At 43.1% G+C, this 27255-nt stretch overlaps 1 long non-coding RNA gene across 1 annotated transcript in view; it reads right to left on the reverse strand.

Moving 5' to 3' along the window:
* Positions 1 to 23373, reverse strand: part of LOC130282931 (uncharacterized) — a 70582-nt gene extending 47209 nt beyond the window's left edge. Inside the window, exons 1-2 of the long non-coding RNA XR_008846555.1 lie at positions 23245 to 23373; positions 23076 to 23139 (exon numbers count right to left, since the gene is read on the reverse strand). This is a non-coding gene — a long non-coding RNA (uncharacterized LOC130282931). The remainder of the gene's footprint in view (positions 1 to 23075; positions 23140 to 23244) is intronic.
* Between the last annotated feature and the right edge of the window lie 3882 nt (positions 23374 to 27255).

The raw sequence follows: 27255 nt of genomic DNA on the forward strand, positions 1-27255 counted from the left end.
TCCCAGAGAATATCTTGAAAATCCATTAGCAGAAAATGGACACTTATTAAAACCTTTTAGCCTTAAAGGGGTATTCTACCGATAACATACCCATCATCCTATAACACTTACTCCCTATTCTATAACACTTATTCCCATCCTATGACATCTAGCCCCATCCTATAACACATACCACCTATCCTATAACATATCCTCTATCCTATAACACTTATACCCATTCCTATAACACTTATCCCCATACCTATAACACTTAGCCCCTATCCTATAACATTAACCCCATATCCTTTAACACTTTTTCTCCTTTTACTACTTTGTTCCAATGGGAGATTCAAACTCTAAATTGGGGTGTCCCAGCGATTGGTCTCTGAACAATCACTTATCCCCTATTGTTTGAGTAGGTCATGAGTTTTGTAGGCTGCCATTTGACAATTTAACCCCTTAAGGACCAGGCCCATTTGGCCTTAAGGAACAGACCAATTTTATTTTTGCATTTTCGTTTTTTCCTCCTCACCTTCTAAAAATCATAACCCTCTTATATTTCCATCCACAGACCCATATGAGGGCTTGTTTTTTGCTTCACCAATTGTACTTTGTAATTACAATACTTATTTTACCATAAAATGTACGGCGCAACCAAACAAATATTAGTTCTGTTGGAAAATTAAAAAGAATACCGCAATTTAGCAAATTTTGGAAGGTTTTGTTTTCACGCTGTACACTTTCTGGTAAAAATGACATGTTTTATTTATTCTGTGGGTCAATACGATTAAAATGATACCCATGTTATATGCCTTTTTATAATTTTCCCGCTTAAAAAAAATCTCAAACCATTTTAACAAAATTAGTGTCTTTGAAATTGCCCTATTTTGACTATCTATAACTTTCTCATTTTTCCATAAAATGGGGCAGTATGAGGGCTAATTTTTGTGCCATGATCTGTAGTTTTTATCACTATCACTTTTGCTCAGGTTTAACTTTTTACAAATTTTTAATAAAAATTTTTTTGGAATAAAATGTGACAAAAAAGAAACTATTTGGAGTTTTTTTTAATTTTTTTTACGTTTACGCCGTTCACCGTACGGGATTATTAACAATATATTTTAATAGTTCAGCCTTTTATGCACGCGGCGATACCAAATATGTGTATTAATTTCTTTTTACACTTTTTTGGGGATAAAATGGGAAAAACGGACGTTTTACTTTTTTTATTGGGGGAAGGGATTTTTCACATTTTTTAACTTTTTCATTTTACATTTTTTAACTTTTTTTTTTTTACACTTTTTATGTCCCCATAGGAGACTATTCATTGCAATCAGTTGATTGCTAATACTGTGCAGTGCTATGCATAGGACACAGCACTGCTCAGTATTATCAGTGATCTTCTGCTCTGGTCTGCTCGATCTCAGACCAGAGCAGAAGACCCCGGGAGACGGCCGGAGCCAGGTGAGGGGACCTCCGGCCGCCATGCCGGATGATCGGATCCCCGCGGCAGCGCCGGGGGCGATCCGATCAGAGTACCGCAATGCCGCAGATGCCGTGATCTGTATTGATCATGGCATTGGAGGGGTTAATGGTGGACATCTGCGCGATCGCACATGTCCGCCATTACCGGCGGGTCCCGGCCGGGCATGACGCGAGCACCGATCATGTCGGCGCGTAAATGTACGTCATGGTGCGTTAAGTACCACGTCACCATGACGTACATTTACGTCCATTGTCATTAAGGGGTTAAAGGAAACCTGCCATCACTTTTATGCTTTCTGAATCGCAACACATCGGGGGGGTCCCCAGTTGCTTTCCCCCCTTCCCCGCCAGCCTTGATTGATAGATCGCTCCCTGTTTTGGCATAGGGAGAAAGCTATCAATCAAGGCTAGTTGGGTGCCGAGAAGCGGCTGGGGACTGCCCTAGTGATTCATGGGTCAGGCAGTATAAGAGTAATGACAGAATTCCAATTAATGTGTTTGGAGCTTCCCATACACTTTTGTTCTCAGTAAAATAAGATGCGATAGATGAGTCTGACAGTGGCCTACCCCCTTTCTCCATTGAAAACACATGCATGCTCAGCCATATTATGCATACATGTGTACGGGGAAATCAGGAGAGATAGATGTTGAAAGAATACATGTGGCAGTTATCTAACGTATGGCCAGCTTGGCAATTGATTCTGTTGATAAGCATTATGGGGAGGTTATGGGGGAGGTTAAAGGGGTACTTCCACAATAGACATCTTATCCCCTAATTAAAGGATGGGGGATAAGTTGTCTGATCGCGGGGTTCCCACCACTGGGGACCCCCACAATCTCTGCTGGGGCACCCCAGATATCTGGTGCACGGAGCAAACTTCGCTCCATGCCGGATGACTGACCATGTGCGGCGGAGACTCGTGATGTCATGGTCCCGCTCCCCTTGTGATGTCATGGCCACGCCCCCTCAATTCAAGTCTATGGACCCCTGTGATCAGACATCTTATCCCCTCTCCTTTGGATAGGGAATAAGATGTCTAGGGGCGGAGTACTCCTTTAAGCTTCCTCTGTGCCTTAGCATGTACCTGATCAGCATTAGCATTAGGCTGAGCCCTCCACTCTTACGCTAGGTTTTGTGACTCAGAATTAAAAGGTCTGGTGTTTGTTTTGGCCTTCACTCAATTTTCATCACACTTGCATCAATTTTCCACTTATTGTCAAATGTTGAGAAAAATAGATAGATAAAAAAATAAATTGTATTAAAATTGTTTATTTCAGCTACATACGATTCATAAAGATATGTAACTTAACATAGAAATATCACAATCATCACAACTTACATACAAAATAAATATTAAGCGGAGGCGAGGGATGGACATATAGATTCATATCCCTGCTCTCTTTTACAATTGGCAGGGCTTTGGCTAAGCAGGAAACAGTAAAAGAGAGAAAACAAAAGAGCGCATCCTGGTAAAGATGGGCAGCCGGCAGCAGCTCACTTGTGGAAGGCATGTGATGCCGACAGCAACGTTGAATGCTTCAGATGACCTGCCACTGTCCCTTTGCGGTGTTGACTTCACTGGCACAAGAGTGGAAAGGATGAATTTTAAAGCGCATGTGCCCTCGCTTGACCTACTTCTGTGTCAACGACCATGGTTACAAGGACACTGACAGGACAGAACTGTAGAAGACCATAGAAAACATTCCAAACTAAGGTTCTGAGAAGAGCGCCTAAGATATTTGGTGCAGGCCACTATGTGTACAGAAATACTCACTCCACTTAGTAGGCATGGGATCCTAATTCATATCAACACCCTTCTGGGTATGCCACCAGGTACATCAATGGTAGAGAATATCTAATACCACCAGTTGTCCAAAACCAATAGTTACTTCTTTAAAGGGGTATTCTGGTGGGAATTTTTTTTTTTTTCCAAATCAGCCGGTGCCAGAAAGTTAAACAGATTTGTAATTTTCTTCCATTTAAAAATCTTAATCCTTCCAGTACTTATCAGCTGCTGTATGCTCCACAGGAAGTCTGACCACAGTGCTCTCTGCTGACATCTCTGTCCATGTCAGGAACTGTTGAGAGCATGACAGTTTCCAATTCAGGACACAACATTGTGAAAATAAAGTATAAATGACATAAGAGGTCCAGTTCACTGGTATTTATAACTTAAACCAAGACTTTCAGATGATTTCTCTTCTCAGTTTGTTAATAATTGTTCAGTTAAATCATGATTCGGCTTTAGTTGTTTGGTGATTAATAGATGTAGGTGTCATCATAGGACATGAGAACAGAACATAGAGACCCATTCTAATACAGACTGTACTATTACTGTCTGCACCCATTACCAGTTACCATGGCTGGATAAAAAGAGAAAGCTTTCAGAAGAGCGTGCGATTCTGGATGAGTCTTGGAAGGAGACATTTCCAGGAATTTATGTTGTTTATTTGTTTAAATGGAAATTAAAGCCTTAATATTGATATCAGGTAGCATTCAACTTAAAGCCCTACATTATAGGGATCCTATACACTTACCGTAATGCAATGTTCTGTCACATGTGACTCTCCATGTGTTGCAAAATCACATCTCCCAGTGATTCTAAGTACTCTCAAGGTTTCCACCCTTCATCCTGCTCCATTATGTGAAAGATGAACCTTGCTGCTAGAGAGTATCAGATCCCTTCTCATGAATGGTCGCAGTGTGGGTAGGGGTTTGTCCACCCAATTAAAAGACACGGGGGTGGGTTACCGAAAGGCCATGTAAGACAGGTCAAAGTCGAGGCAAGGGTTGTGAGCTGGGACATGGTAACATAGTCATCTACAGGCAGGAGTGTTGTGGCAGGCAGCACAGATGAAGGGTCAGCAATCTGGGTTAGGCAAAGAAGAGTCTTTACAGTACACAGGGGTCAGTCAGAAGCAGAGTCAGGTAATAATGCACAGGTAAATATACAGGATACGAGGAGGGTAACATCTTCTCAATAGACACAGAAAACCACAATATTGCTCAGGCAAAGGTTGAGTGCATGTGACTGCCTTATATAGGGGATGACCTGTGGTTAAATTTCCAAATCTTTGATGATCCCCAGGAGCAGCATCAAATCTATAATAACCAAATGGAAAGAACATGGAACAGCAGCAAACCTGCCAAGAGAAGGCCTCCCACCAAAACTCACGGACTAGACAAGTAGGGCATTAATCAGAGAGGCATCACAGAGACCTAAGGTAACCCTGGAGGAGCTGCAGAGTTCCACAGCAGAGACTGTAGTATCTGTACATAGGACGACAATAAGCCGTACGCTCCATAGAGTTGGGCTTTATTGCAGAAGAAAGCCATTACTTTCAGCTAAAAACAAAAAGGCACGGTTTGAGTTTGCGAAAAGGCATATGGGAGACTCCCAAAATGTATGAAGGAAGGTGCTCTGGTTTGATGAGACAAAAATTTAACTTTTCAGCCATCAAAGAAAACGCTATGTCTGGCGCAAACCCAACACATCACATCATCCAAAGAACACCATCCTTGCTGTGGGGATGTTTTTCAGCAGCCGGGACTGGAAAACTGGTCAGAGTTGAGGGAAAGATGGATGGTGCTAAATACAGGGATATTCTTGAGCAAAACTTGTACCACTTTGTGCATAATTTGAGGCTAAGACGGAGGTTCACCTTCCAGCAGGACAATGACCCCAAACACACTGCTAAAGCAACACTTGAGTGGTTTAAGGGGAAGGTCAAAGCCCAGATCTCAATCCAATCGAAAATCTGTGGTCAGAGTTAAAGATTGCTGTTCACAAGCGCAATCCATCTTACTTGAAGGAGCTTGAGCAGTTTTGCAATGAGGAATGGGCAAAAATACCAGTGGTAAGATGTGACAAGCTCACAGAAACTTATCCAAAGGGACTTGGAGCTGTGATTGCCCCGAAAGGTGGCTCTAGAAAGTATTGACTTTCTGTTCTTTTGTCCTATTTGTTGCTTGCTTAACAATAAATAAAAAAATAAATAAATATATATATATATATATATATATATATATATATATATATATATATATCTTCAAAGTTGTGGGTATGTTCTGTAAATGAAATGATAAATCCTCAAACAATCCGTGTTAATTCCAGGTTGTGAGGCACCAAAATACAAAAAAAATCAAGGGGGTTGTTACGCCGAGCGCTCCAGGTCCCTGCTCCTCCCCGGAGCGCTCGCGGCGTTCTCCTCTATGCAGCGCCCCGGTCGGGCCCGCTGACCGGGAGCGCTGCACTGACATTCATGATGGGGATGCGATTCGCATAGCGGGACGCGCCCGCTCGCGAATCGCATCCCAAGCCACTTACCCGTCCCGGTCCCCGGCTATCATGTTCTGGCACGCACGGCTCCGCTCTCTAGGGCGCGCGCGCGCCAGCTCTCTGAGATTTAAAGGGCCAGTGCACTAATGATTGGTGCCTGGCCCAATCAGCCTAATTAGCTTCCACCTGCTACCTGTCTATATAACCTCACTTTCCCTTTCCTTCCTTGCCGGATCTTGTTGCCTTAGTGCCTAGAGAAAGCTTCTACTGTGTTTACCATTACTGTGTTCCTGACCTCCTGCTATTACTATTGACTACTAACCTTGCCGCCTGCCCCGACCTTCTGCTACGTCTGACCTTGCTTCTGCCTAGTCCTTCTGTCCTATGCCTTCTCAGCAGTCAGCGTGGTTGAGCCGTTGCCGGTGGATACGACCTGGTTGCTACCGCCGCAGCAAGACCATCCCGCTTTGCGGCGGGCTCTGGTGAAAACCAGTAGCAACTCTAGAACCGGTCCACCGACACGGTCCACGCCAATCCCTCGCTGACACAGAGGATCCACATCCAGCTAGCCGAATCATAACAGGGGTGAATACTTTTGCAAAGCACTGTATGAACAGCTCACACTCTAGCCACCTCACATACCCTATGCTGGGCTATGTCTCGCGAAACAGAATGCAGCTATCCATTAATCACCACGTAAGCTGATACCTAGTACTGAGAAGCTGTGTTAATCATGACCAAACTGAAATAAAAAGAACCGTCACTGAACCAGACCCGCTTCTGTACATATTTAAAAATTTACCTCCATTAACACAGCAAGAAGGAAACTGTTAAATGCTTGCCAGGCATCAACGTGTTGTCCCTGCCATTCCCTGCCATTAAGAGGCAAAAATATCTTGTTAGACCAATTATAAAACCTGACGACATGACAGACCTTTGAAGACCTTGTGAAGCAAGTTCACCTGTAGATTAAATGAGACTCATGTAACAGTTTACCTGAGGATGAGATACCCTTAGCTGTGAGACCTGAAGTAGTGTCAGTTGTAACCTAGGTAGTGAATCCCCCTGCAGATGTGTCTGGCACTACATATATGAAAGCACTTGATATCGAGATGTTGTGTTTTGAATCAACATGTCAGTTACAAAACCTGTGTGGTGCATCCCCCTGCAAATATGGCAGGCATAACGGGTAAACAACCACCTATCTGTCGGCATGTTATTGCTCTAAAAGGCGTGTCGATAACAATAACCTGCATGGTGTACTCCCCTACTGATGTGGCAGACATAACGGGTAAACAACCCCTATGTGTAGTAAAGTTAATACTCTGAAGGTGTGTCAGGAACAATAACCTATGTGGTGTATTCCCTTGGAAGGCATAACGGGTAAACCACCACCTATGTGTAGTAATGTTATTGCTCTGAAAGCGTGTATGCAAAAATAACCTGCGTTGTGTGTCCCTTTGCCGAAGTGGCAGGCATGATGGGTAAACAACCACCTGTGTGTCGTAATGTTATTGCTCTGAAGGTGTGTCAGTAACAATACCTGCGTGGTGTATCCCCCTGCAGTCGTGGCAGGCATAACAAAGTAATCAGCCACCTATGTGTTATAATGTTACTACACTGAAGGCGTGTCAGTAACAATAACCTGCGTGGTGTATCCCCCTGCAGACATAGCAGATCCTGCATGGTGCCTCCCCCTGCAGACGTGGCAAGCATAACGGGTAAACAACCATCTATGGGTTGTAATGTTATTGCTCTGAAGCCGTGTCAGTAACATTAACCTGTGTGGTGCCTCCCCCTGCAGACGTGGCAGACCACCTATGTAAGTATGTCATTGCTTTGTGTTAGTCATTGGGCATCCCCTGGCGCCAAGGTAGATCTGACGGGTACACAACCATCTATGTGTCACAACCCAATTGCTGTGAAATGTATCAGTGACAATAACTATGCAGCGCACCCTCCCCCCTGAGAAGACATGTTAGACATGAAAGGTAACAACCGCATGTGTGTTATGAGGATATTGCTTGTGCAGACGTGTTAGCAACAATAACTAAATAGTACCGCCCATACAGGCATGGTAGGCATGCCATGTATGCTCCATGATGCCTAAAGCATAGTGAGAACATTATGGAAAGATACTATCAACACTTGCCCCGTATTTAATGCTGTAATGTATGTGGGGTAAACTAGACAATACGCCCCAGATAAATACAAAACATACATAATTAATATGACCAAAGCATCGAATACATGGTAAGCACAGATCACCTCCTGCAAGCATGAGAACAGACAAGTGCCAGCCGTACGTGTAGAAATAACTATAACGTAAGCCCGAAGCGTGAGCACAGTGTAAACTATAAGCGTATGAGCCGTATAAATGGTATGAGTGTGTGTATGATATACATGCATGCACCGCATAGAAGCAATCACTATGTAAAGTAAATACTATGAGCGTATGCACTGCAGAAACACCACGAGTGCACCAATGCCATGCAACTTCGTATGGCACCAACGCCACAAGCGTCCGAACAGCACAAACGCCAGGAGCGCATGAAACACAAAGGCCATGAGCACATGAGCAGCACAAAAAAAGCCACAGGCATATGAAAACAAATGCCAAAAGTGCATGCACAGCACAAACGCCATAGACGCATGAACACCACGCCACGAACGCATTCGCAGCACAAACACCATGAGCGCACAACCAGTACAAACGTCAAGAGTGCATGTGCAGCATAAATGCAATGGATGTATGAACAACGAGAGCGAATGATCAGCAAAAAAGCCATGTGTACAAACAGTATAACTGCAATTAGCTTATGAACAGTAGGATAGGGGATAGGGGATAAGATGTCTGATTTCAGGGGTCCCGCAGCTGGGACCCCGCGATCTCTGTGCAGCACCCGAAGTTGGTTTAGAATGCTAGGTGCGGGCGGCTGTGTTCGTGACATCATGGCCATGCCCCTTGTGATGTCATGCCGTGCCCCCTCAATGGAAGTCTATGGGAGGGGGCATGGCAGGTGCCCGGTGTTCGTTTCAAATGCTGGGTGATGGCGGCGGTGTTTGTGATGCTATGCCCCTCATGATGTCAGGCCACACACCCTCAATGGAAGTCTATAGGAGAGGGCATGGAAGGTGCCACGCCCCCTCCCATAGACTTCCATTGAGGGTGTGTGGCCGTGATGTCACATCCCTCGCCACCTGCTCCAAGTGTTCAGAACAAAATGTTCTGAAAGTTGGGACAGCAGAGTACCCCTTTAGGACTGAATAGTTTGTGTAGTGTTAGTTTGATATATACTTCTAAAGGATATTGCAGTGTAAAGAGAGCCATGAGCGTATGAACAGTTTAAAAGCCATGGGCGAATGAAACAGTATGAATGCCATGAGCGTATGACCAGTATATATGTTATGAGCTTATGAACAGTAAAAAACGCCATGGGCATATAGACAGTAAAACCCATGGGCATATGAACAGTATGAATAATACGAGCATATGACCAGTATGAATGCCATAAGCGAATGAGCAGTGTGAATTCCATGAACGTATGCAGTACATAAATGGCAAGAGCGTAAGAACAGTATAAATACTACGGGCTTATGACCAGTGTGAATGTCACATGCATATTAACAGTATATATTCCATAAGCGAATGAATACCTTGAGCACCTAAACAGTATATATGCCATGAACGTACGGACAGTATAAATGCCATGAGCGTATGAAAAGTGAAAAAAAGAAAACGCCATGAGTGTATGAACGGTATAAATGATATTGAACGTATGACCAATATCGATGGCATGAGCGTAAGAACAGCATGAATACTATGTGCCCATGACCAGTATAAGTGCCACAAGCACATAAACAATATAAATGTCATGAATGAACGAATAGTATCAATGCCATGAAAGTATGAACAGTATGAAACAGTATGGATGTCCTGAGCATACAAACAGAATATATGCCATGAGCATATGAACAATATAAACACCACAGTGCATGAACAGTGCGAAAATTAGCATATGCAAATTTTCGAATATACAAATTTTCGTTTAAACGCGAATATTACGAATATGGGAATTTAACGAATATATGACGAATATTCATCCATATATTCGCCAAATATCGCGAATTCGAATATGGCCTATGCCGCTCAACACTAATGAACAGTATAAATATTCCATGAGCGTATGAACAGTATGAATGCCATGAAGGCCGTGCCATATGCGTGTAAACAGTAATTAACAAAATTTATCTTGTTTTTTACATATGTTTGTGATATGCGGCAGAAAATGTGTGTGAAAAGTGCCCTAATGTGGCTATCTTGATCTGCTTGAGCGGAATGGATTGATGTATGCTACCACACTATGCCATTCCAACATTAAACATACTGTAATGCAGTACATCACATATAGTCAAGATGCACTGATTTGGGCCATTGACTTAAATAGGCACACTACAGTACAGTATACATCAGAATGCCGTTTTAGCTGGTTACACAACAAGCACCTGTCTTTGATATAAACCTATGGAACAAAGATGGAGGACGTAATGGGACATTGCTCTTAGCATATATGACAGGAGTGACAGCCTTCACGCTACCATAGTTAATTGCTCTCCTCGCATCATGAGTCACGCAGAAATGCTAGTTATTTACTCCTACAGGGACCCTACACCCTTCAGCCAGGCTCTGTACTCTAAAAAGTTATCTGCATACCCCAGCCGCACCATCCAAGCTCTGTTACCCACCCAATCGCCAGAAAGAATGCTGCTCCCTGGAAAAGGGAGGATGTGCACAACAACCACGGGTCTCCGGTGTCTCGCTGTGAATGCTCTGGCTGTGGGGTTGGATCTGCAAAATGTTACTTACCAGTCCAAAGCAGACCCAACTCGGATATTTTACAATGTAGAAGATGGGCAACCCAGCATCCCACTATGAGGCAGCGAGTAGGCCAAAAGAGACGCCCTGACACCTAACATTAATTCAGACACAGCAAAGCTCCAGTGCAGTGTGCAGGTGCCGGAGTTTGAAAAGTGGCGGGAGATTCAAACGGTGGATGCAGTTTCTTCCTCAAAACGCCACGCCTTAGGGTACTAGAGGTGGAGGGGTGTTCAATACTCATGCCCCTCGCACAAATACAGCCTTAACAGGCTTAATACAAATCCAGCAGTGAAGTGCATAAACATGGATATACTTGTTAAACTACATGTTTCAAGCTTGCATATGGCTCTTAATCATGGTCTAGACTAGTGTTGAGCGGCATAGGCCATGTTCGAATTTGCGATATTTCGCGAATATATGGACGAATATTCGTCATATATTCACAAAATTCGCATATTCGTAATATTCACGTTTATTTTCGCATATGTGAACATTCGCATATGCGAAAATTCGCGCATGCAAAAATTTGCATATGCGAAAATTAGCACATGTGAAAATTAGCATATGCGAAAATTCGCATAATGGAACATTAGCATATGCAAATTTTCGTATATGCGAAAATTCGTATGCCAGTCTCACACAGTAGTATTAGAGCCTTCTTTACACCACACAAGCTGGAAGCAGAGAGGGAAGATCACTGTCATGTGTACTGTGAAAAAAAAAAAAGAATTTTCGAATTGCGAATATATAGTGCTATATTCGCGAATATTCGCAAATTCACGAATATGCGAAATTGGCGAATAAAATTTTCATTGCGAATATTCGCAAGCAACACTGGTCTAGACCCAAGAGCCGTATGCAGGCTTGAAACGTGTAGGCTTGCCGCTTGCTACAAGTGTATTTTTCCATCACCATGTTTATGCACTTCACTGCTGGATTTATGGATTTTATATTTTTGCACTTAATAAATGAAGAATTTTACTCTGGACCAACCAGTGCTGAACCTTTTTCTTTGTTCTACTTGGCAAAAATAGTTTATATATTTTGGGATGTCAATGATAATTTCCACGAACAGGTCAATACTTGTAGCCATTAAGAAAACGTCATTTTCTTTAGCAGTCAATAATTATCCATGTGTTACGAAAAAGTCAACTAGGTTTTCTGCTATTCTACAGCAGACCCTTGTACATCTACAACAGACCCTCGTACATTTACAACAGACCCTTGTACATCTATAGCAGACCCTTGTACATCTACAGCAGACCCTTGTACATCTACAACAGACCCTCGTACATCTACAGCAGACCCTCGTACATCTACAGCAGACCCTTGTACATCTATAGCAGACCCTTGTACATCTATAGCAGACCCTTGTACATCTATAGCAGACCCTTGTACATCTATAGCAGACCCTTGTACATCTACAACAGACCCTCGTACATCTACAACAGACCCTCGTACATTTACAACAGACCCTTGTACATCTATAGCAGACCCTTGTACATCTACAGCAGACCCTTGTACATCTACAACAGACCCTCGTACATCTACAGCAGACCCTCGTACATCTACAGCAGACCCTTGTACATCTATAGCAGACCCTTGTACATCTACAGCAGACCCTTGTACATCTACAACAGACCCTGGTACATCTATAGCAGACCCTTGTACATCTACAGCAGACCCTTGTACATCTACAGCAGACCCTTGTACATCTACAACAGACTCTTGTACATCTACAACAGACCCTTGTACTTCTACAGCAGACCCTCGTACATCTACAGGAGACCCTGGTACATCAACAGCAGACCCTGGTACTTCTACAGCAGACCATTGTACATCTACAGCAGACCCTTGTACATCTACAACAGACCCTTGTACATCTACAGCAGACTCTTGTACATCTACAGCAGACCCTTGTACATCTACAGCAGACCCTTGTACATCTACAGCAGACCCTTGTACATCTACAGCAGACCCTTGTACATCTATAGCAGACCCTTGTACATCTACAGCAGACCCTTGTACATCTACAGCAGACCCTTGTACATCTACAACAGACCCTTGTACATCTACAGCAGACCCTTGTACATCTACAACAGACCCTTGTACATCTACAACAGACCCTTGTACTCCTACAGCAGACCCTCGTACATCTACAGCAGACCCTTGTACATCAACAGCAGACCCTTGTACTTCTACAGCAGACCCTTGTACATTGATAAGTAGACAGTAGAAAAAGCTCATGGCACTCTGTGTAGCATAAACAAAAAATTTTTATTATAAGTATCCAAAAAAGTAGAAAAAGTGCAGGATGATATAAACAGCAGATGCCCATGTAGACTGGTTAAGACAACGTAGTGCTAGCAATCATTCACCTTATCTTACTTCACTTATGACTTGTACATTGATCCTGTCACCATACACTATTCATTGTCTCCCAATGTTGGCAGCAACTTTTACATATTATACAGCTCCTAATAAAAACAGGTTCCTCATAATCCATCACTGGGATGGTTACTTGACACACCCATTTACACACTGGACACTTTTATTACTAGTGGTACTGGACGGTAAATGTGTCCCTCACCTATAAAGGACCAGTATTCTTGTACCCCATAGTGCAAAAATGATGCTGTTCCTATTAAAATCAACCAAATCAACCATATTCATTTCTGCATTGGAACCACACAGTCCTGCATTAGCCAATGGAGGTCAAAAGTTAAATTTTTCAGGTAGTTTACATAGGGGGTTTAAATTTATTTGCTCTATACATTTTAAAGGGGTACTCCGCCCCTAGACATCTTATCCCCCTTTCCAAAGGATAGGGATAAGATGTCTGATTGCAGGGGTCCCGCAGCTGGGATCCCCGCAATCTCTGTGCATCACCCGGTGTTTGTTTGGAACGCTGGGTGCGGACGACTGTGTTCGTGACGTCATGGCCATGCCCCTTGTGATGTCATGCCATGCCCCCTGAATGGAAGTCTATGGGACGGGGCGTGGCGGGCGCCCGGTGTTTGTTTAGAATGCTGGGTGAGGGTGGCGGCGTTCGTGATGCCATGCCCCTCGTGATGTCATGTCACACACCCTCAATGGAAGTACCAGTGAAGTGTTTGGAACAAAATGTTCTGAAAGCTGGGAGAGCAGAGTGTCCCTTTAGGACTGAGTAGTTGGTGTAGTGATAGTTTGATAAATACTTCTGAAGGACATTGCAGTGTAAAAAGAGCCTCATACAATTTGTCACCTACAACACATTAGGTGACCATCATTTCTCTGCAGACACACGTGTTGCCTATCGTACATCCCAGTAGACATCCTGGTACTCATTCTGCACCTCAGTATCAATATTAACCCATATGCACAAGTTTTTTTTAAGAACTCCCATACACGCGTACATACACACGTGCAAATACACACACATATACACACATAAACAGGCATATTTGGCTGCGGCCCCTGACCACATACACATATATTCTGTCTAACACAAGCAGGCGTTTTACCTGAGATAAGAGTAATAAAGCTATAGGTTTGTTCTATATAAACACGTGCAGAAATCCAGCACAGATGATGAAAATATGAACATTTTCATCGACATAAATAATTCCTTCCCACACATACCACATGCCTTTTGTCTTGCATAAACACATCCTCCAATCATTCTGTGCCACAACATAGATTTTGTTACAGAAATGTTCTAACACATTTAACCCTATTTATAACCTAATCTAAATACACGTGCTCAACATCATATACACATTCATTAGCTGCACACATATCAGAATATATATATATATATATATTTTTTTTTTCTTTGCTGTGCAAATTTGGGGGGAGTGGCTCCCTCTGTAGCCGTGCATCCCCTCCCCTATTTTCACAGGAGGTGGTTTGGATCGTTAGTGGATCCAACATGTCACCCAGCCTGAGGTAGGTGAGTGTTTAGGGACCCATCCGATAAGAGGCCACCTCCGCGTGGTGGATGGGGGACACGTTTTGATCAAAAAGTGCGCTAAGAGCCTCCATTTTGTTGACCAAGTGTGCTGCTGCCATTTTCTTTTTTTACAACTTTTTTTTCTTTTTTTACATATATATATATATATATATATATATATATACGGTATATATATATATATATATATATATATATATATATATATATGTACTGCATAACAAAAAATAAATAAAAAGATAATAACAAGAGGCTCTCCTTGGCAGTGGCCCAGTGCATTCACATATATTGAAGTACTATTGGTAATTTAGCATCAATATTTAGTAATTCTGCCCTAGTGCATATCTGTATAGGAGATACTTGTGTTTGATTTCTCAAAATTGCGACTAGACTACACTTAAAAAGGGAAAATCCATCCCAACGATATCTAGTTAATAGGACAACACTGGGTGAAATTTACTGCAGTGTCCCGGTACCATCTCCCAGCCGCTGTAGTCTAAGGTTGTCATGTGGCTGAGGAGTTTCTCTCCAGGCTACCAAATCTTTGTCTGGGTATAGTGAGTCTGAATTGCATAACTTGTCAATTTGTGTGCAAGGGTTAATATTTTGCTTTCTGTGGGCTGGAACCAGTCTAAGCTAGTTACTTGGCCCTAGCCATAGAAGTGTGACCTATTTGTCAGACTGTGTCCTGGTAGGCCACGTGAGAAGAGGAAGTTTAGGCCTAGTCCAGTTTCTTTTTCTAGCTGCGCCTTATGTGAAACAAGTTCGTCAAGTCCTGGCTCTGCCTAGTAAACCTACATCCAGTTCCAGTTGCTAAATTTACCTTAGTCAGCTCAGGGTCAGTACAGATGATCACAGCACCTTGTATTATTTTGGGAGGTTTGCCTAAGACTGTCTCCAGTCCATGCTGAGAGAGCAATAATTTCTACTATTCAGTTTCTGCTCCAAGAGGGAAAATCCCCTAGCTAGACAGGGGAATTACTGTACAAGGACTCCTCTGCAAACACTTTACTGTTTGTGGCTTTCGGCAAGAGTTAGAGTTGTGTGTACAAGTAATTGTGAGTACAAGCCTTTTCAAGAGTATATTCACCACAGTCGGCCAAGCAGTGTAGGCCTTTCTTAGTAGAGAATTATCTTATTGAACTGCATATATCTCCACTACTTATTCAGCATATTCAGAGACTTTTCTCACAGTGTTACTGCAATCAAACTAAAAAAAAAGGGAACTGTGACCAAATTTCAAAAGACTGTAACGTCATCACCCTGTTTTATAAAATAACACCTCACTGATGTGAACGCTTTCAGCCCCAATTTTACAAGAAAGGCATGAAGATTTAAAAATTACAATAAAAAAAATTAAAAAACCTTTGTGTGTCACAATAACAATGCACAGTGACCCCCCCCGACCTACGATGGCCCCGACATACGATAATTTCAACATGCGATGGCCTCTCAGAGGCCATCGCATGTTGAAGGCAGCATCAACATACGATGCTTTTGTATGTCGGGGCCATCGCATAAACGGCTATCCCTATCCAGACTGCTTCAGCTGCCACCAGATAGCCGTTTACGGTGCCGTGTGGTCCGATGAAGATCACTTACCTGTCCTCAGTGCTCCGGTGCGTCCTCTTCGGGATTCCCTCCATCGTCAGCGCTCTCCATCGTCGTCATCACGTCGCTGCGCACGCCGTCCGTCATCCAATAAGAGTGGCATGCGTAGCGACGTGATGGCGGCGACGGAGAGCGAAGATGCCGGGGAAGCAGAGGCCTTGCCGGAGCGTCGGGGACACCTCGGGGACGCGGCAACAGAGATGGAAGGCGACATCCAGGGCAGCGGTGACCAGCGGTGACGGTCCGGAGCGGCGGGGAAAGGTGAGTACAACTTCCTATACCTGTGGTCTTCAACCTGCGGACCTCCAGATGTTGCAAAACTACAACTCCCAGCATGCCCGGACAGTCAACGGCTGTCCGGGCATGCTGGGTGTTGTAGTTTTGCAACATCTGGAGGTCCGCAGGTTGTAGAACACTGCCCTATACTTTACATTGCACGGATCCCTCAACATACGATGGTTTCAACAAACGATGGTCCATTTGGAACGGATTACCATCATATGTTGAGGGACCACTGTATTCATACATAAAGACAGAGATCTGTCCAATGATCTATTTACTCCCAAAAATGTATCTATATTAGTTTCTATCCTGTATGTCTAGACAAAGGAAGTTTTTTACATCATCAACTTCCCTTTACTGTAAGAGAAGTAAAACTATGGAACTCTCTGCCAGGGGAAGTGGTCATAGTGAAGTCACTACAACTGTTTAAAAGTGGTCTGGATGTTTTTTCGGGGTTATAATAATATTATAGATAAAATAGGGTGGTGGCTGTGCTTATATTTTAAGTTGCACGTCACAGTGTTGCCATTGCGGCAGGCTGCAGCGCCGCTAAAACATTTTCAGTTTATCAGACAGGGGTTTCCCTACTGGTCATTCTATATCTTTTAAGCAACACTCTGACACTTATTTTTTAACTAATCTAGTGGGAATATTTTATTATATACTAATAAAAATTATATTTTAGGGGATTATTTAAAGAGGGGAGTTAGTGACTCCTGGGCTTCGGCCCTGGGGTTTGTAGTTATTGTGTCTCAGGACCCCTCATTCCCCTTTGGGGTGTTTTTTGAGTTTGTTAAGCCCCAAAACAAGCACGGATCCTTGTCTGGCAGGTAAATACTAAAATCACCTTATGGTGGATAACCCCTTTAACCCCTTAACGACATAGGACGTATATTTACATCCTGCGCCGGCTCCTGTGATATGAAGCATCACATCGCGTTGGTCCCGGCGCTCATCAACGGCCGGGACCCACGGCTAATACCACACATAGCCGATCGTGGCAATGTGCGGTATTAACCCTTTAGAAGCGGCGGTCAAAGCTGACCGCCGCTTCTAAAGTGAAAGTGAAACTATCCCGGCTAGTCAGTCGGGCTGTTCGGGACCGCTGCAGTGAAATTGCGGCATCCCGAACAGCTAACAGGACACCGGGAGGGCTCTTACCTGCCTCCTCGGTGTCCGATCAACGAATGACTGCTCCGTGCCTGAGATCCAGGCAGGAGCAGTCAAGCGCCAATAACACTGATCACAGGCGTGTTAATACACGCCAGTGATAAGCATGAGAGATCATGTAAAAAAATAAAAGTGTTAATAAAGGTCATTTAACCCCTTCCCTAATAAAAGTTTGAATCACCCCCCTTTTCCCATAAAAAAATAAAACAGTGTAAATAAAAAAAAAAATAACATATATGGTATCGCCGCATGCGTAAATGTCCGAACTATAAAAATATATCATTAATTAAACCGCACGGTCAATGGCGTACGTGCAAAAAAATTCCAAAGTCCAAAAAAGCTTATTTTTGGTAACTTTTTATACCATTAAAAAATGAATACAAAATTATCAAAAAGTCCGATCAAAACAAAAATCATACCGATAAAAACTTCAGATCACGGCGCAAACAATGAGTCCTCATACTGCCCTGTACATGGAAAAATAAAAAAGTTATAGGGGTCAGAAGATGACATTTTTAAACGTATACATTTTCCCGCATGTAGTTATAATTTTTCCAGAAGTACGACAAAATCAAACCTATATAATTAGGGTATAATTTTAACCGTATGGACCTACAGAATAATGATAAGGTGTCATTTTTACCGAAATAGGCACTGCGTAGAAACGGAAGCCCCCAAAACTTACAAAATGGCGTTTTTTCTTCGATTTTGTTGCACAATGATTTTTTTTTCCGCTTCGCCGTGCATTTTTGGGCAAAATGACTAATGTCACTGCAAAGTAGAATTGGTGACGCAAAAAATAAGCCATAATATGGATTTTTAGGTGTAAAATTGAAAGGGTTATGATTTTTTAAAGGTAAGGAGGAAAAAACGAAAGTGCAAAAACTGAAAAACCCTGAGTCCTTAAGGGGTTAATTACCCCCTATGTCACCTTTCCATAAACATAGAAATGTATTACCACCAAAGATGGATTCACCACCTATTAGGAAAAGTGCAAGGCGCCTCTACCTTGGCAGGTCCTCTACTCCAAATAGACCCTCATAGCAGTAAATGAGACTATGTATGGTACATCTACCCATGATGTAGACAGTATGGGAGGAACTTATCAAGGCTTATATATATATATTGTATGCACCTTTGTGGTGAAAAAAGTCAGAAAAAATTTCACAAGCTTCATTTTGCTAGAAGTTTGCAAATCTTATGTGTTTTAGTCACTTTTGTACCTCAGGTAAATGGGAAAGCCAAAGACATTTCTGCATCAAAGCTTCCTTGTTTGAATATACTATCAGACAGCTGACCAAGCAGAACTTACCAAATGTATATCTCATTATATGAGTGGAGAGAATTTGGGTTGGGTTACAGCAAATATTAGGGAATTTTTCCATCTTCAGGTGTGTATTGAGGAGCAGAGCATGTATTATACTGTACATGTGATGAGATTATATACAGTAGCTATACATTTACTTGTCCAACCAGTTTACCTTCCTTAGACAACTTTTCTTGGAAGGAAAAGATGCTTCCTGAATCCATCAATCCTCTGTGCTTAAAAATAACTTGTACTACCATCAGCCAAGACAGAAATAGCTAGTCCCTTGTAAATTCTGTCATTGGTTGAGATTTACTATAGTGATTTCCTATGGATCCTTCATGTGTTTTTTTTTTTTTTTTTGCCTATTAAGCATTTGCATGTCATCCCTGTCAGATATATCAAGAGTTCCCACCCATCAGAATTTTAATAAACTACACAGTCAACTCTCCACAGAATCATGACAATGAGGGCTGGTGTTGGTGTTTCTTACTCTCCTGTTAGATTTATGGTGAGTGTACTTTGCATTCAATATATAAGCATAAGAGGAGCAGAGAGGAATCTTTGCCCTAAAAAACAAAATGCAAAACGTGCTATGGAAGGAATTTTTTCTAAACAAAACAGGAAAATATTGACATTTTAAGTGGCAGCTGGTGCCACGGCTACTTTAAGTCCATAAGCAGTGGCAGCCAGTACGTGTGACGGATGACGCCCATGACTTTGCACTGCAAGAAGCAGAGCAGGAGGACATCAGGAGAGCGCAAGTCTGGACCCCGTTGTGGACCCTGGAGCAGGCACTAGGATGACAACTAAACTACCAGCCACATCAGCTACAGTGCTCCACTGCTCCTTCGGTCCAGGGACCTACTGCTATGGCTCCAGCTATAGCATGAGGTCCCGACCCTAGCCATTGAAGGCAAGTGCAGCCCCCCTAAAGCAGCTGGTAAGTATGGCTGGGCTGCTGAGGGCAGTATGTCTGTGTGGGCTGCCTACCTACTAATATATATATATATATATATATATATTTATATATATATAGGGACATAGAGGAGAGAGGGCCTACAACTATATGGGGGCACAGAGGAGCGTACATATGGGGGAAGTATAGGGGCCTAAAACTATATATGGGGGAAGTATAGGAGTCTACAACCATATATGGGGGCAGTATTGAAGCCTACAACTATACATGGGGGAAGTATGGGAGCCTACTACTGTATATGGGGGCAGTATAGAAGCCTACAATTATATATAGCCCCCCCCCCCTTCTCTTTGAGCTTCCCCAGTGTCCCATTTTTGTCTCCAGGTAATATGGTCAGCCTATACATATAAATCTGGGCCAGTGGATAAGATAAAGAAATTGATGGAAGGTCTGCCTGTTAAGTAAGTATGCATTTGTAAAACTATAGTGTCTACTGTTTATTACCATTTTGCATCATATCACGATGGATATCAAAGATTAAAAAAATAAAAAATAGTTGTAAAAGTCTTTCCAAAGTTACTGAAGGCTCCAGGATTAAGGGCAAGTATTCTGCTGCAGGCACATGGGGGGCACCCCTGCAGCTCAGCAATTCAAGGAAATACAGTTCTCAGCGTGACTTTACTACAGGCGTGGATTATCACAGCTGGAGAACACATTCTGTACATTGATATCCGGCAGTAAAAACCACTTGGAGAAATCTCTCTATCATTAGTACAGTGATTCCCGGCCAGTGTTCTAGGACACACTTTTGTCAGGCAGGATGGGTCACAATTTTGGGAATAATGGATGGAATTAGATGAATTCTTTGAAGTAAAGGCTTTGACTGATTTCCTTTATACTTTTAATGAGTTGGTTAAAAAAAATCCCCAAATAACAGTTTCTTTTGTGCACAGTGATACTTCTGATATGGCGCTGAACATGTGACTGACAGCTCCATTACCTTCAGTACATAGAGTGACAGCATATATACAAAATATCTGTCAGTAGCCTATGAGTTATATTGTACCAAGGTTGGCGGAAGAGCCGTGAGCCATGAGCTCCTTTGTTCTAATAATCACTAGTGCCTTTATCCCTGCCAGGACCACAAACCATCCAATAGTTCCAACTCTAGTGGTGAAGTAATGTAATGTGCTTGTCTTCACCACCAGAATTCACCGGCATGATTTTTTTGAATTGAGATCTTCGTGTGTTGTTAGACAATGTGGAAATGTTGTCACAAGGAGGCAGAGGTGCTATAATAAGGGGCAAAGTTGTAACGTGTAACTTCTGGGCCTCAATGCAAAATCTGTAACAGGGTCCCATGTCTACCAAAAGCCATATATAATAGGCACAAGGCCCCAATGTGACTGCCACCTCCTATAGTTCCTCCCCTAATAATAGGGGCATCTCTAGCAGGGGCACAAATCAGGCACCTTGAATGAACTTTTGATATGATGTACATTAAGCCTTTTCTTAACAAGTCTCTAAATATATCTTATTTAAAAAAAATGCATACTTTCATGTGTAATTTATGTTTAGAGAAACCACCACTAAGGGTCTCCCTGCATAAGCCAGCAGCTAGTCTCTGCTAGACTTCGGATTCATGCTGGCCGAAATCTCAGACTGCAGCCGGCACACATGACGAGCTCAGCGCTGCTCCCTGCCTGTCAATCAAAAAGGTGGGAGCGAGCGCTGTTTTTGCAGCACAGTAGGGCAAGCTCCTGACAAGGCTGGCCCTGTCATCAGGCTCCGCCTTCTGAGCAGGAGAGCCGATGTGCGCTGGTTAAATGTCAGTGCAGAGCTGCCCTGCATGAAGATAGGATCAGGTTTGCCTTCCAATAGCTCTGATCGAGGTCTTCTATTGCTAAAAAAAAAACCTGCTAGTAAGTATTTATTATTGTAGTGTACATGGGCATGGGATCACAGAGGAAGAAGGGCGGAAGTGAGCCCTGGCAGGCATCAAATGATGTCCTGCCCTGTTCCTCCCCTCAAACACGGCAGGAGACCGAGCTGCCGCACAGGATCTAAAAAAAGTAGTTATATGGGGTTTTCAGAAAAAATAATGACAGGGATAGAGTCAGTGAGAGTCAGGGACAGATGGGTGGTGGTGGTGGGGGGGGGTTAGGGATAGTTTAGATGATGATAGGTACTCTTTAAAAAAGGCTTGTCTAAGAGGCATTTCCAAGTCTAGAGAAAATAGACTTGGAAATACCTTCTTGGCACTAAAGAGAGCACCTGTATCAGAGGTACTAAAGGAACATCTGTAGTAGAGGCAATAGAGTGGGAAACTGTTGCAATGGCATTAGCTAGTGTACACATAGCAGACATGGTAAACATCTGTAGTAAAGGCTACAACATTAGCAAAAGTGGTACTTAAGGTGGCACCTGTAGCAAAGGGACTTAAGGAACATCTGTAGTAGAGGTAATAGAGTGGGCAAATGTGGTTAAAAAGGGCACCTGTATCAGGCACTGTACTAGATACCTTTGATAGAGGCAGCTGTGGTATTAAAGAAGCATGTGTACTAGAGACTATAGCAAAGGCAAACATGGCAGTGGTACTAAAGAGGGCACCTGTGGCAGAGGTACTAAAAAAGCATTTGTTGTAGTGCTAATAGAGTGGGAAAATGTGGCAGTGACACCAAGGAGAGCACCTATGGCAGAAGAACTGAAGGAGTATCTGTAGTGGCCCAAAATAAAATACCTGTGACAAAGGATTTAATGGAGGGCTAAAGTGTCAGTGGAATCAAAAAGGCTCTTGGGGCATAATGGTGGATAACGGTGGCAGAGGTATTAAAGTAGACACACGTGGCAGAACTACTAAAGTGGGCACCCTGTGTGCTAAAGGGTACAACAAAGCAAATCTATAATATTTTAAGAGATAGAGATTTGCTTAGAAACTTACACCCTTAATTCCATTTGTTTGTCTTATTTATAGTCTTGTGTTTTTTTTTTTTTTTTTTACTATATTATTTATAGAACATTTTTGTCACTATTTCAACATCCTACAGTTTGGAAATCAAAGCTTCTAAGTATCAATTTGTGCGTTGGACCTTCCCATGTGTTTCCTGCAAGTGCTAATAATATTTCACGATCGCTATAGAATCTATTTTTATGAGTGACACAGGCTCGGCTGACTAGTTGTACGAGTTGTCCTCGCCTTGTAATGGGCCACTTACATGCTTTGTGGAGTCAGCCAGACGCTGGTTGGAGGAGTGTGCAGTTTCCAAGGAGACAGATGATCTGCGAATTGGGATAAAAATAGAAGGTCTATATTTGAGCGGAGCTGTTGCTATGATTTGGCCAGTGTTTTATATGCAGCGCACAGTATATTCTCTGAGTCATTACCTGTTTTATGTCTCTCAGGCAGATTTGGCAGCAAAAGTTGGATTCTTTTGGAGAGAGTGCAGCTCAGGATGGGGATGTCATCCATCAAGATAGGAGAGTGTTAGTCAAAATGGCAGGTAGATAGAAAAATTGGAAAATGTCATTCAGAACAAAACGTGACTGTGTTGTAGAACAGGTGTTTTTCCCGGATGGGAACACATGATGCACTGTTCTGCTGCCATCTACAGGCTTCTTTGAGTACAACTCTTCTGTGATTTTATACCTTATGGCAACATAGTGGGCACGTTTCTAATACATTTAACAACAGCATTACATCCAGAATAACACAGCAGATTTTAATGTCCTCCTGTGAAACATGAAGGGGGACATTTTCTAAAGCTTCTGCACCTGTAAACATAGTGAGAACGGCCAATGTAGAGAATCTACATTCGTCACATTTATTGTACGAGTTTTGAAAAGCACACCTTCTATTCCACAGGGCGTGTTTGTGGGGCGCCAGCTTCCCAGACCTGATCAGAGTCCATAGAACATGGCAAACAATGGCGCAGCAGTTCAACTTCAAGTCTAAGAAATGTGTGGTTTATTTAATGTCAGATTATGAATCAAATAAGTAGCTTTATTTTTAGCAACAGGTGTGCGACGTTTCAGTCACCTCACGTTACCTTTGTCAAGCAATATAATGAACATCGTGGCTGATTTAAATAGAGGGCATCATTTCCTCTGACATCATGGTGTAATTAGCATATATAAATAAACATAGTAGAAATGGGGTAAACAGAAATACCGTGATCGAATATATAATGTGATGACTCGCTCTTGCAGACAGTTGCGTTTGCAGTATATAGGCATGGAAACAACACTTTTCAAATCAAAGTTCAGTGTTTTATTCACACTTGGCAGACAGCAAACAGTCTTAAATGCAGAACAACGGAAAAAGTAACAAAAGTCCACCTGCATTCCTTAGGTGCTTGTACACACCTGAGTCCATGCCATTCAGCATCAAGCAGGTCTTTTCCAAGTCCCCAAGAAGTCTGCTCACCAGCTTCCACACTCTCAAGGAAGATCTTTACACACAGCTCTCTCTGGCAGTGTGAGCTGCAACATGCGAATCCCCCTCAGCTGATGAGGCAGCCTAGCTTTAAGGCCAAAAAAAGACAGCCTGGATTGTGGGGAATGGCCACCACCCTACACTTGACCATGCCCAGTAAGAGCCATCCCGGATTGGCCTTCCAGCCATACTATGGCCACAGTGTCAGTCGGCATTGCAGCACAGACACTGAACAAATACCGGCTCTTACTTCACCAAGGCCAGGAGCCTTGGTGACACATATCGCCCATCAACCACCATGCCCTTCACCTTCTCACATACCCCCCCTTGTTCAACCCTGAGGGGGTAAGCACTTGTCTTGTGCAAAAGTGGACTCGTGATAGGGCATCAGCATTGCCTAGCAATTGACCCACCCTGTGTTCAACTCTAAACTTGAAATTCTGTAATGACAGAAACCACCTGCCCTGGCATTTTTGTCCTTGCCTTGGCACATCCACTTAAGGGGGGAATGATCCGTCACAAGACGAAACTTCCTCCCCAACAGATAATAGCGGAGAGACCCGAGTGCCCACTTAATGGCCAGGCACTCTCTCTCCACTATACTATACTATACCTGGTCTCAGCCGTGGTCAGTTTGCGGCTGAGAAATACAACGGGATGCTCTTCCCCATTGACTTCCTGGGAGAGTACAGCACCGAGACCTACCTCAGAGGCATCGGTCTGTACCACAAATTCCCTAGTGAAGTCGGGTGTCACCAACACGGGAGACCCACATAGGGCCGACTACAAAGCAGAAAACGCCTGCCCGGGCTGTTCGTTCCAACGCACTATTACGGACTTGCATCCTTTCAGAGCTCTGTGCAGCCACTGTAGCAAAATGGGGGATAAATCTCATATAGCAACCCACCATTCCTAGGAATTACTTCACCTGTCGGGGAGTGACAGGTCGGGGCCAATTCCGGGTTGGCTTCACTTTTGTTTACATTGGGGCTTGACAACTCCACGCCCAATGACATACTCCAGGTACTTGGTCACATATTTTGGGGTTAGCAGTTAACCCGGCCTTCCTAAGGGAGTCTACCACAGCCTGCACTTTTGGAAGGTGATTTTCCCAGTCTGTACTGTGAATGATGATATTGTCCAGATAAGCTGAGGCATATCGATGATGTGGCCGAAGTAAAATATCCATTAGCCTTTGAAATGTAGCGGGAGCACCATGTAAACCAAAGGGTGACACCTTGTACTGAAATAAACCTATTCCTCCGGATCGTTTGATTCCTGGTCCTCCAGGAAAAACTTTTGTGCCCGCCAGATTGAGACGCAAGGTTCTGAAACGGGGTCATTCATCATTGTTGGCAGGTCAGCCCAGACTTCACAAGACCATACTTTTAATCTCACGGCACTACTCGTGGCCGCATCTTGAACATGATGTTTCAGATTTTGTCCATTCCTGTGTAACCTGTGTCCGTGACAAAACTCCTCGGCAGAGAACTGTGGGACTCTTAAAGCCTCTACCCATTCCGGAGACTCCCTGGTCTCACATCGCTATGGACTTTATTTCCGATCTGCCTCCATCTTGTAATAACACAGTACTTTGCGTGGTGGTTGATAGGTTTTCCAAGATGGCTCACTTTTTTCCTCTACTTGGTCTCCCATCTGCTCCAAAGCTGGCAAAGCACTTCCTGCAACATATCTTTCGTTTGCATGGTCTACCAAATCATATCGTCTTGGATCGAGGAGTTCAGTTCGTTTCTAAGTTTTGGTGAGCTCTCTGTTCCTGTCTTGACATTAACCTGGACTTTTTCCTCTGCCTATCACCCTCAGTCCAATGGCCAGGTGGAGAGGGTTAACCAAATTCTGGAGACTTATTTATGTAATTTTGTCTCAGCTCGTAAGGACGATTTTAGTAGAAGCAAGGCAGGAAAAAACCCTTGAAGTCGGTGCTGCTGACTCTTGTAAGATAAGGCAATGCCAGTGATGACAGATATGACAATGCCAGAGAGGTGAAAAAGTCCTCAGCAGGACATTGTATTGAAAGAAAATAAAAAACCGACAGGATTACGCATTTCGGGAGGATCCCTCCTTACCACCCACTTACTCCAGCCGGAGGAATTATCCCTCTAGAGCTACTCCACCAACCCTATTTTCCCATAAATCCAGATGTACTACCACCCCGAAAAATGCACAATCTAATCCATCCAATATACAAAATTCCACTACTCACCACCAGCCTTCCCTAGCCTCAACCAGACCCGCTATCATCACCCAGCAGATCAACCACCTCCACCCACCCCCCAATACGGCTTCTCTCGCTTTACCCCCACAAGAATTGATTGATTTTATCAACTCATGCTCCACTCATCTACCCACCAATGAAACCACCAGTCGCCTTCCTTCAGGCCATTTTTCTGCATCTGATCCTGAGTCTTTCCTTGAAAACTCCCTCCCCACCGTTCATATCACCACCCCGTCAGGTACGAGTGACCAAAGACATCTATATTTTACTCCTCTTGAACATCTCTCCTCAAACCCACAACATGTGTCTACTTTAACCATTCCAAATATGGATCAATCTTTACCCTACAACCAGCACAACAACACTGTTTTTTTAAACCTCCCACGCAAGATCCAGAAAACACCACCGCCATTGAACACAGTGGTTACTATGGAACTAGTAGAAATTATCCTCTCTTAACAACAATACCTGGGGGCTTCATTTTACGCACAGTGTTTTTAATGACAATGCTGAATTTTTAGATGTTGTTGTTTTCCACAATGGCCAGGGATCCCCTTAACACCAAAACCTTTTTTTTTTTTTTTTTTTAAAGTAGACAGTAATAGCTACCTTGATTTTACCAGCTCACATTACAAAAAATGGCTCATAAATGTCCCTTACGGACAATTTAAACGTATTAGGCGCTATTGTTCCAATACTAGTGATTTTCAAGAGCAAAGTAACATCT

Source organism: Hyla sarda, chromosome 7, assembly GCF_029499605.1.
Source record: "Hyla sarda isolate aHylSar1 chromosome 7, aHylSar1.hap1, whole genome shotgun sequence".
NCBI classification, from domain to species: Eukaryota; Metazoa; Chordata; class Amphibia; order Anura; family Hylidae; genus Hyla; species Hyla sarda.